The sequence below is a fragment of the Bombina bombina genome, chromosome 2 (assembly GCF_027579735.1).
Source record: "Bombina bombina isolate aBomBom1 chromosome 2, aBomBom1.pri, whole genome shotgun sequence".
Classification (NCBI taxonomy): domain Eukaryota; kingdom Metazoa; phylum Chordata; class Amphibia; order Anura; family Bombinatoridae; genus Bombina; species Bombina bombina.
In genome coordinates this window covers 505,603,343-505,615,148 of record NC_069500.1, presented here as the reverse complement: position 1 = coordinate 505,615,148, position 11,806 = coordinate 505,603,343, and positions in this window count along the sequence as shown.

The following is an 11,806-nucleotide window of genomic DNA, read 5'->3' as shown; positions in this document are numbered from 1 at the left end:
GGTTAATTGTGTAATGCAGGTGTCAGCGATAGCGGGGGCGGCAGATTAGGGGTTAATAAGTGTAAGATTCGGGGTTCATGTTAGGGTGTTAGGTGCAGACTTAGAAAGTGTTTCCCCATAGGAAACAATGGGGCTGCGTTAGGAGCTTAACGCTGCTTTTTTGCAGGTGTTAGGTTTTTTTTCAGCCCAAACTGCCCCATTGTTTCCTATGGGGGAATCGTGATGAGCACGTTTTTCCAGCTAGCCGCTACCGTAAGCAACGCTGGTATTGAGAGTTGAAGTGGCGGTAAATATGCCTGTACGCTCCCTTTTTGGAGCCTAACGCAGCCCTTCAGAGAACTCTTAATACCAGTGTTGTTTAAAATGTGCGGGGGGAAAAAAAGGAGCGTTAGCTACGCGGGTCGTTAATGACAAAACTCTAAATCTAGGCGTGTGTGTTTGCTTTGCTGTTTGGCTATGTTCTGCTTAGCTTGGCAAATATGGATAACCCTCAGTTAGTTGCTGCTGGTGCTGTTGCACGAGTGTTGTTCAATAGAATCAGGCGGGTTCGGCGTCTCCAAGAGAGATGTAGGGCTCGTTTGGTTAGAGGTCCTCCTGTTCACAGGGTGAGGCCCACCTTGGATAACATGAGCGACTTTGAGGTTTATGACAAGTATAGGCTCAATCGCAAACAGCTCATTAGCCTTTACGATGTCCTTAAACCTCATATGGAGCCACGTAGATGTATGCAAACTGCATTCCCTGGTATGACCAAGATGCTAAGTTGCATACACGTCCTGGCCTCCGGGAGTTTTCAATCTGGAGAGGGGTTCATGCATGGGCTGGCTCAGGGTACCTTCTCTGTGGTTTTTGATAACTTTCTGGATGCCATGGTACGAGTCAGTAAGCATTACATAGGATTCCCTCAAAATGATGGTGATTGGAGGTGCCTGAAGAGGGAATTCTTTGCAATAACTCGAATGCCCAATGTCTTGGGAGCAATAGATTTCACCCACATTGTGCTGCGTGCTCCAGAAGATGACTTGCCCTTTCCGAAATCGCAAACATTTTCATAGTCTCAACGTGCCGTTTTTTTTGCGATGCACGGATGTGGATTATGCAGGTGTGTGCGAATTTCGGCGGGGCTTGTCATGATGCCCACATCCTCAGACAGTCGTCCCTGTGGCAGCAGTTTGAGGGCAGACAGTTTCCCCCTGGGTGGCTCGTTGGTGAGTACTTGTGCACAACATGGTTAATTAGTTAGACAATTGCTACTGTAGTCTTCAAAAACTGTTGTATTGGCGGAGCTAACCGCCAAAGTAACTAGATGCACACTGCAGTAGCAGACAAATTTTATTCATTCTCTTGGTATCTTTATTTGAAATGCAAGAATGTAAGTTTAGATGCCGGTCCATTTTTGGGGAACAACCTGGATTGTTCTTGCTGATTGGTGTAAACATTCACCGACCAATAAACAAGTGCTTTTCATGGTTCATAAACAAAATATTGATTAGCTGCCTTATTTTTCAAAGAAAGAAAGCAAGAGAACACAGAAAAATTGATAATAGGAGTAAATTCTAAATATGCTTAAAAATGCATGCTCTATCTGAATCACAAAATTAAAGATTTGGGTTCAGTGTCCCTTTAATAATAAATATCTTCATTAAGCCTTACACTGTTTGGATGAAACAATATTGATATCTATATCACATATTCCCTCTTGGACTTCCTTTATATATATAAGCATACTCTATAACAGCACCATGATGACATATTTTTACAAATATCTTCTGTTTTGCATTGTGATAAATATGTGTTGCGTCCTAAAACAGATTACTGTACATTGCACAAATGGATCTATGTGCCACATGGCTTAGGTTCGATTTGTCACCAGTTGTTATTCCAAGTGTTGTGTGTGTGTATTATTTTCAAAACATGGATCAATACTTATATTTATATGTGCCATAGAATGATATGTGAAGAATTGGCTGTCTAATATAGTAAGAAATCAAACATATGCGAAAGACATCATTTTCTTTACAATCACCTTGATTAACTCATAAATGTATGGTTCATATTACTGCTCTATTCTTCACATTTCTAAGTATATTATTTGTTAGATTCTCGACCAATGTTATTTAGTGATGTCCAAACTGTGTTCACTAATATATTTTAAAATCATTAATAGATGTAGTTGTTGTGGCGAACATAGAGGGATCCAGCATCAATGGTGACCTGCATTTGCGGGATTCTGGTAAGTCAATTGACTCATTCATATGTCATTGAAGGTGTAGTTATAATAAATATTATGATCATGATTCTGATGAAGCATTCCATTTGAATAAAACATATAATTTACTCCTCTGATTATATATATTTTCTTTTCTTTTTTAAGATTAAGATCTCAAAGCTTCTTAGTCTACACCTTTGTTCTTCAGAACATGGCTAGCATATGTTTATTTTTAGTATAAATTTCCATGTACTCAGCTTTTAAGAATATTTCAAAAACACAGATACTAAAATGTAATTATTACTCATCGATTGTTACAAATCTAATTTCATTTGTATGCTCCATCAAAATGATGTATTTCCTAACTTTGGATCAGTATCTCTTTAATGCAACATTGATGTGTGTCCTTGAGCAACAGTAACATATGTTAGAATATCAGGTTTTAACGTCTACACAACATGCTATGTTTCACAGAGATTGATCTAACATGTGATATGGAGGAGGAAGTGGCTACCTTGGAGTCTGATGGTATGTCAAATAAATCTAACATGTATCGAACATGTATTATTGTTTAAAAATCATTCTCTTGAAGAAAAAGAAAGTCTACAGCTTTGGCACTTTAAAATATATTAGTCCATTTTTTTTTCAAATACACTACTGCCCCCCTTTCTATATCATGCAGCATGAACATATGTTTGTATTTTTCTTAAATTTATGTATAATTTGACATTAATGACATCATGATGTCACATGCATATTCCATGCAAAACCACAATAATCAGCTTCTGATTGCCCAGACAGTCATTGCTATTAATCTGAGTGCCTAGATGCAGACCATATCCTTATGTCATCATTGTTTATAAATTGTCAACCACTTCTAAGTATACATAAAACATAATCATGTTTAAAATCCTTGTTTTAATTTCATGATGTATGAGATGTAAATATATTTAAAATATATTTATGTGTAGACTGTCCATTTCAATCCAACAAACATTAATATTCCACAAAATTAAAGCATGCATTGATGAATGTGTATATTAATATTGGGATGACATACATTTAAACCTAATGTAAAAGAGAGATTCACAACATTAATCATAAATTTGAATCAGATATAGAAGATTATCTTATTAATTGATAATATGAATGGTAGTATCTACTGTGTATATATTCTGAAGAGTAATTGATTGAAGCATCAACTTAAAATGAGACCATTAAAGATTACAAAGGCAATCACCAAAATATATATGTAAATGAGTGCTTACATGGTTTAAAACGCTAGGTGGAGTGGCCATTTCAATTTCAGAATATTACACACTCCAATATTATTCAATAGTTGAATATTCTGAGATCAATCCACGGGCATGTGCCAAAAAGAACTCAATTAAATTTAAATATCAAATGCATGCATACTGAAATATCAAATGCATGCATACTGAAATATTCAACAAAAGATAAATATATTATCAATTCATAAATATTAGCACATAATGTTGCCTTTGATAAATATGATTTGTAATCTATCTGAAATGTTACATTAAAAATAACAGTGAACATTCTGAGTTTAAAGGATCTATTAAATCTTCTAAGTAATTATATTTGATTCCAATCAATCAATAACTTAAAACATAGTCATTATTGTGACTTTGTATTAATATTTTATGAGAACAAGAATCCAGACTTTAACTAATGTCTAATCTTTATTTCTTTCAAGATAATAATATTTATTGATATCATATCTGTATATTTTTTATATATTTCAGATGGACCTTCCACTTCTGGGCATCAGCCTCCTGCCCCTCCCCAGTCAGAAGCCCCTCCCCAGCCCCAAACCACTCCCGGTCCTTCTCATTCCTTCCATCCTGTCCCTCCCAAAAAACGCCCCTTTGCCCCCCCCCCCTAGCCACTCTCCCCGTATTGCAGCCCGTACAGCTCCCCCACCTGCCCAGCCGCCAACTCACCAGGCCCCTGACTCCCCTGCTATACGGGCTATACCAGAGCGGCAGCCCAATACCATCCCCCCCCCCTCCCCTCCCGCTCCAGACTTTTACCCCTGTCCCCACCTTCATTGTCCTGGGTGTCGGATTGTCCTTCCCAGCCACAGATTTATTTATCATTACAAATCCACATTATAACATACTTTCTTAAAGGGACATTATAGTGATATAATTAGACATAAATTGATATTTTAAATCAAAAATGTTTTGAAAAACCTTTTCTTTATTTGATTAATTTAAATGTTTCAGATCTTCAGTTTTGTGAAATCAACCTCCACATTTTCGAATATAGAAATGATATTGCTTAGATGTTGTATATCTATTCTGTATATATGACAATATTTTGTATTTGTTATCACTGCCCTTTCACAGTGTGTCATAAACCAAAGAAATATATTTTTCAAGATTGAGAGGGTTTTGATTTGTGTTAAGAAGATCTTAAAGGGACAGTATACTATAAAATAGTTTTTCCCTTAATGTGTTTACACTTAGTTTTTGTACCAGCTGCAGAGTAGAAAATGTATGCGATTTGCTTGTTAAGGTTTCTTTGTGTATATGAATTATTTGATTTTGTGCTTTTAAGCCACAAACTAATAAAATGGTTTGAACGTGTAGGTATTATCAGATCTCATTAATTTCTCCCATTTAGAAAATATACATGCTTCTTTATCTCATATCACTCCATATACCAATCACCAGTACAATTGAAAATTAACTTTTTCTTAATTTATCTCTTCTATAACCCACTGGGAGTGTAATTTCTTCTGCTTGCTGTGTTTACACAGCTTGGCCTCGAGGCCAAAATATTTAAGGATAGGTGTAGATACCACAGGCTAAATAAACTATTTCACATGCCAATGTAAGGACAATGGAAATACTTATAAATAATTTAATACACTCCAGCAGGTAAAGTGGATGATTGTCAAACAATTAAAGGGGAGAACATTTTGAGTAAACTGTCCCTTTAATGGTTTATCTATAAAGAACATATTTAATGTGTAAATATTCTATATAGAATATTTAATTATAATAATGATTTGTCTTTTTATTATTACAATGTCTCTTTGCTCTCTTTTTATTATGTGCTTGAATGAAAACAAATTTTCATACTTTATTTTTGTTTAGGTTGTGACTCTTGCTGGGAAGGATGCACGACACCATGCATAGCCAGCTGCAGATGCAGCGCTTGACTCTAGAGCGTGTTCTGCATCTAGAGTTAATGCATGGATCCGCAGCTGGTAACGCACAGGACGATAAGGGTGATGCTGATGCCCAATAAGTGGAGGATCCAGAGATGCTCCGAGGGTGCAGATACGAATCTTCCGTCCACATGTTAGTTTGTTTGTTTGGTTTTATTGTTGCCATTTGGCCTTTTGTTTTTTTTTGTTGTGCCTGTTGCACTCTTTCACCTTGTCAAATGGCTCCAATGGGTTTGTGTTGGCCCTTGTCAACTCCCTCCACGGACTGTGATACACTATGGCACCTTGTCAGATGGCTCCAATGGGGCTGTGTTGGCCCTTGTCAACTTTCATTTCAAGGACTGTGATACACTATGGCACCTTGTCAGATGGCTCCAATGGGGCTGTGTTGGCCCTTGTCAACTCCCTCCAAGGACTGTGATACACTATGGCACCTTGTCAGATGGCTCCAATGGGGCTGTGTTGGCCCTTGTCAACTTTCATTTCAAGGACTGTGATACACTATGGCACCTTGTCAGATGGCTCCAATGGGGCTGTGTTGGCCCTTGTCAACTTTCATTTCAAGGACTGTGATACACTATGGCACCTTGTCAGATGGCTCCAATGGGGCTGTGTTGGCCCTTGTCAACTCCCTCCAAGGACTGTGATACACTATGGCACCTTGTCAGATGGCTCCAATAGGGCTGTGTTGGCCCTTGTCAACTCCCTCCAAGGACTGTGATACACTATGGCACCTTGTCAGATGGCTCCAATGGGGCTGTGTTGGCCCTTTTCAACTACATCCAAGGACTGTGATACACTATGGCACCTTTTCAGATGGCTCCAATGGGGCTGTGTTGGCCCTTGTCAACTCCCTCCAAGGACTGTGATACACTATGGCACCTTGTCAGATGGCTCCAATGGGTCTGTGTTGGCCCTTGTCAACTCCCTCCAAGGACTGTGATACACTATGGCACCTTGTCAGATGGCTCCAATGGGTCTGTGTTGGCCCTTGTCAACTCCCTCCAAGGACTGTGATACACTATAGCACCTTGTCAGATGGCTCCAATGGGGCTGTGTTGGCCCTTATCAACTCCCTCCAAGGACTGTGCTACACTATGGCACCTTGTCAGATGGCTCCATTGGGGCTGTGTTGGCCCTTATAAACTCCCTCCAAGGACTGTGATACACTATGGCACCTTGTCAGATGGCTCCAATGGGGCTGTGTTGGCCCTTGTCAACTCCCTCCAAGGACTGTGATACACTATGGCACCTTGTCAGATGGCTCCAATGGGGCTGTGTTGGCCCTTGTAAACTCCCTCCAAGGACTGTGATACACTATGGCACCTTGTCAGATGGCTCCAATGGGGCTGTGTTGGCCCTTGTCAACTTTCATTTTAAGGACTGTGATACACTATGGCACCTTGTCAGATGGCTCCAATGGGGCTGTGTTGGCCCTTGTCAACTCCCTCCAAGGACTGTGATACTCTATGGCACCTTGTCAGATGGCTCCAATGGGGCTGTGTTGGCCCTTGTCAACTCCCTCCAAGGACTGTGATACACTATGGCACCTTGTCAGATGGCTCCAATGGGCTGTGTTGGCCCTTGTCAACTACATCCAAGGACTGTGATACACTATGGCACCTTTTCAGATGGCTCCAATGGGGCTGTGTTGGCCCTTGTCAACTCCCTCCAAGGACTGTGATACACTATGGCACCTTGTCAGGTGGCTCCAATGGGTCTGTGTTGGCCCTTGTTTGTCAACTCCCTCCAAGGACTGTGATACACTATGGCACCTTGTCAGATGGCTCCAATGGGTCTGTGTTGGCCCTTGTCAACTCCCTCCAAGGACTGTGATACACTATAGCACCTTGTCAGATGGCTCCAATGGGGCTGTGTTGGCCCTTATCAACTCCCTCCAAGGACTGTGATACACTATGGCACCTTGTCAGATGGCTCCAATGGGGCTGTGTTGGCCCTTATAAACTCCCTCCAAGGACTGTGATACTCTATGGCACCTTGTCAGATGGCTCCAATGGCGCTGATTTATCAATATGAATTTTTGTAACGTAAGATTATTTATTTATGTTTTATGACATAATAATAAAATAAATGTAATTTATATATTATTTGTCCTCTTTATTCATGTCATTTATTAAAATGTATATTTTATGTGCTTAATCCTTAAAGGGACATGAAACCAACAAATGGTCTTTCATGATTCAGATATATAATACAATTGTCAATAAATTTAATATGTACATCTCTTATTTAATTGGCTTCATTTTCTTGATATACTTTGCAGAAAGGTTTATCTTTGCAAGATCATGATTAGCAGAGAACTGAGGTTCTAGATGTAGATTGTTGGTTGTCAGATGGCTCCAATGGGGCTGTGTTGGCCCTTGTCAACTCCCTCCAAGGACTGTGATACTCTATGGCACCTTGTCAGATGGCTCCAATGGGGCTGTGTTGGCCCTTGTCAACTCCCTCCAAGGACTGTGATACACTATGGCACCTTGTCAGATGGCTCCAATGGGGCTGTGTTGGCCCTTGTCAACTACATCCAAGGACTGTGATACACTATGGCACCTTTTCAGATGGCTCCAATGGGGCTGTGTTGGCCCTTGTCAACTCCCTCCAAGGACTGTGATACACTATGGCACCTTGTCAGATGGCTCCAATGGGTCTGTGTTGGCCCTTGTCAACTCCCTCCAAGGACTGTGATACACTATGGCACCTTGTCAGATGGCTCCAATGGGTCTGTGTTGGCCCTTGTCAACTCCCTCCAAGGACTGTGATACACTATAGCACCTTGTCAGATGGCTCCAATGGGGCTGTGTTGGCCCTTATCAACTCCCTCCAAGGACTGTGATACACTATGGCACCTTGTCAGATGGCTCCAATGGGGCTGTGTTGGCCCTTATAAACTCCCTCCAAGGACTGTGATACACTATGGCACCTTGTCAGATGGCTCCAATGGGGCTGTGTTGGCCCTTGTCAACTCCCTCCAAGGACTGTGATACACTATGGCACCTTGTCAGATGGCTCCAATGGGGCTGTGTTGGCCCTTGTAAACTCCCTCCAAGGACTGTGATACACTATGGCACCTTGTCAGATGGCTCCAATGGGGCTGTGTTGGCCCTTGTCAACTTTCATTTTAAGGACTGTGATACACTATGGCACCTTGTCAGATGGCTCCAATGGGGCTGTGTTGGCCCTTGTCAACTCCCTCCAAGGACTGTGATACTCTATGGCACCTTGTCAGATGGCTCCAATGGGGCTGTGTTGGCCCTTGTCAACTCCCTCCAAGGACTGTGATACACTATGGCACCTTGTCAGATGTCTCCAATGGGTCTGTGTTGGCCCTTGTCAACTACATCCAAGGACTGTGATACACTATGGCACCTTTTCAGATGGCTCCAATGGGGCTGTGTTGGCCCTTATAAACTCCCTCCAAGGACTGTGATACACTATGGCACCTTGTCAGATGGCTCCAATGGGGCTGTGTTGGCCCTTATAAACTCCCTCCAAGGACTGTGATACACTATGGCACCTTGTCAGATGGCTCCAATGGCGCTGATTTATCAATATGAATTTTTGTAACGTAAGATTATTTATTTATGTTTTATGACATAATAATAAAATAAATGTCATTTATATATTATTTGTCCTCTTTATTCATGTCATTTATTAAAATGTATATTTTATGTGCTTAATCCTTAAAGGGACATGAAACCAACAAATGGTCTTTCATGATTCAGATATATAATACAATTGTCAATAAATTTAATATTTACATCTCTTATTTAATTGGCTTCATTTTCTTGATATACTTTGCAGAAAGGTTTATCTTTGCAAGATCATGATTAGCAGAGAACTGAGGTTCTAGATGTAGATTGTTGGTTGTATATATATATATATATATATATATATATATTGTTTGTTGTTTTTGGCACATCCATGTGTTAATTTTTAAACTATTTGTGAATTGATGCACCTTTAATAAATGATCCCAGGATTATTAAACTGATATAATCAATGTAAATTATGAATTTGATGGAAATAGTATCCTCTCTGTGAATCCTGAACTTATTTGTTTGTATTTCATGTCCCTTTAAGTGATGCTGACCACAATTCTTAAGGAATGGGTATTCATTTATAATGTATTTTTGTACTTTTAACATCAACATAGACATATAATATTTCTTAAAAAGACAATTTTTTTAATGTTGCCAGCACATGTATTCCAATTTCACTTATATCTTATTGTAGTAGTCTAACAAAAAGCAATCACTGTGTGTAATGCACATATTTTAGCAGATTAATATCTTTCTCTTATTATTGTTTCTGTTTAATGATCCAACTATATATTGCTATGGGTAGGCTGACCATATTTTAACTTGAATAAGTGACACATCTGATATATACGTGTCATTATTCTTATTCCAAATAAATCTTTAAACATATCTGAAAACATCCCTGACATATGTATTTCTCATGTGTCCCTTTTTAAAGGGTAAAGATGGAACACCATAGCTATAAGTAACATATAATGTATAACCAATCCCTATTTTCATAATGTATCTCGTAGCATTATTTCTGATTTAAAAGGACATGAAACAATCTATTTTCTCATTTATGTATAACATACGATGTTTAAATAATTTTCTTTCCATAAATTGTCAAATTTGCTTCAGTCTCTTTGTATCATTTGTTTAAGGAGCAGCAGGGCACCACTGTTTTCTAAATAAACACATAGGTGAACCAATGACAATCGGTATATATATATATATATATATATATATATATATATATATATATGTAGCCACCAATTAGCAGTTAGAACATCGTATTGTTCTGCTCTTGAGATGACCTCTAAACACATGTCCTTAAAAGATTAAAATTAAATTTGAAAATGAAGTTCAAATTGCAATGTCGTACATAATCATGTAACATAAAATGCTTGCTAAATAGTTAATAATACTCTGATTCTAATGAAATATATCCATATTACCAACAATGGATTCTATTTCATATATCACAGTATTACATTATCTAGCGTGACATTCATAGCTAACAATATAGCACATACTAGTTATTAAAATATAAATACGTTTCTTATTGACATGCAAAGCTGTAAAATTATTCCTTGGATTGGATGCCGTTTTTACGCAATCTCGGATGCGCCTTTGATTGGCTGACGTTGTTATGCGATCTCGGATGCGCCATGTTGCTTAAGACGTCACATGCCAAGCTGTAAATTGAGTTCTAGGATTGGATGCCGTTTTTACACAATCTCGGATGCGCCTTTGATTGGATGACATTTTTTATGCGATCTCGGATGTGCCATGTTGCTTAAGACGTCACATGCCAAGCTTTAAAATGAGTCCTTGTATTGGCTGAAGTTTTTACACGATCTTGGATGCACCATGTTGCTTAAGACGTCACATGCCAAGCTGTAAAATGAGTTCTTGTATTGGATGACGTTTTTACACGATCTCGGATGCGCCATGTTGCTTAAGACGTCACATGCCAAGCTGTAAAATTAGTCCTTGTATTGGCTGACATTTTTACGCGATCTCGGATGCGCCATGTTGCTTAAGACGTCACATGCCACGCTGTAAAATGAGTCTTTGTATTGGCTTACGTTTTTACGCGATCTCGGATGCACCATGTTGCTTAAGACGTCACATGCCAAGCTGTAAAATAAGTTCTTGTATTGGATGACGTTTTTACACGATCTTGGATGCGCCATGTTGCTTAAGACGTCACATGCCAAGCTGTAAAATGAGTCCTTGTATTGGCTGACATTTTTTCGCGATCTCGGATGCGCCATGTTGCTTAAGACGTCACATGCCACGCTGTAAAATTAGTCTTTGTATTGGCTTACGTTTTTACGCAATCTCGGATGTGCCATGTTGCCTAAGACGTCACATGCCAAGGTGTTAAATCCGTCTGAACGGATTACGTAGTCCCGCAACATTTGATTTTGCACGTAACCCACGTTTGTGAATGAGAAGACAAGTTTAAAACCATGTCGAATATGGATTGTGTCAATTATGTCCATTGTTGAACCATAGCGGATAAAGAACACAAAAATCTCTTTTGATGGCTGGCTCGTTGAATAAACGAATGAAGGCAATATGTTTTCCTGCATAATATATTTTGAAGCAAGTGCAAATCCATGAATATACTCCATTTTGTTTAATATGTTTGTCAACAATATTTTCCTTTTTAGAAATAATTACTGTGTTGTGTTGAATTTTCTACATATCTAATTCCTAAAGATGCGCTTTTGTATTTGAATCAAGTAATCAATATGCATTGACCTTTATCATATGCTAAATATATGAGATGTCTACTTATTCTAGATGTTATGTCCTGATCTTTTTTATTAATGTAAATGCTCAGTATTGTGT